The sequence below is a fragment of the Camelina sativa genome, unplaced genomic scaffold (assembly GCF_000633955.1).
Source record: "Camelina sativa cultivar DH55 unplaced genomic scaffold, Cs unpScaffold05271, whole genome shotgun sequence".
Lineage (NCBI taxonomy): Eukaryota > Viridiplantae > Streptophyta > Magnoliopsida > Brassicales > Brassicaceae > Camelina > Camelina sativa.
The window spans coordinates 1-575 of NW_010926359.1; the positions used below are offsets into that span (position 1 = coordinate 1).

At 39.0% G+C, this 575-nt stretch overlaps 1 long non-coding RNA gene across 1 annotated transcript; it reads left to right on the forward strand.

Moving 5' to 3' along the window:
* Positions 1–13: 13 nt before the first annotated feature.
* LOC104774755 lies at positions 14–569 on the forward strand. The gene is made up of 3 exons (XR_765489.2): positions 14–119; positions 208–312; positions 457–569. It is a non-coding gene; the product is annotated as an uncharacterized LOC104774755 (long non-coding RNA).
* The last annotated feature ends 6 nt before the right edge of the window (positions 570–575 follow it).

Sequence of the window (575 nt, forward strand, 5' to 3'; positions counted from 1 at the left end):
TATGTTTGTTTGATCAGCATGTGCTGTGTATATCATCTGACGGAAGGACACTCTTGGAGTCATCAAAAATTGCTCTTGACAAAGGAAAACTAGATGATGCTGTGAATTATGGAACAAAGGTGTCATTTCTTTTGATAGCTACGTTATCATCATTCTTTAACCAACTGAACTGTTATCCAAGAGATGTTGACTTCTTACATTTCGTAGGCATTGGTCAAGATGATTGCTGTCTGTGGGCCTTATCATAGAAATACTGCTTGTGCGTACAGCCTTCTCGCAGTTGTACTGTACCACACTGGCGATTTTAACCAGGTATTATCATCTCTCACCTTCTTACTAAATGGCAACTTTGATTATTAGGTCAAGGAACATTAAAGAGAGTTTGTAGAGTTTTATGTTCTGCTTCTGCTTCTAGCTAGGCACCCTATCTCTGATGTTCTATCCTCTCTTGATCAGGCAACGATATATCAGCAGAAGGCTCTAGATATAAATGAGAGAGAACTTGGTCTCGACCATCCTGACACTATGAAAAGCTATGGGGATCTTTCTGTATTTTATTATCGTCTTCAACACTT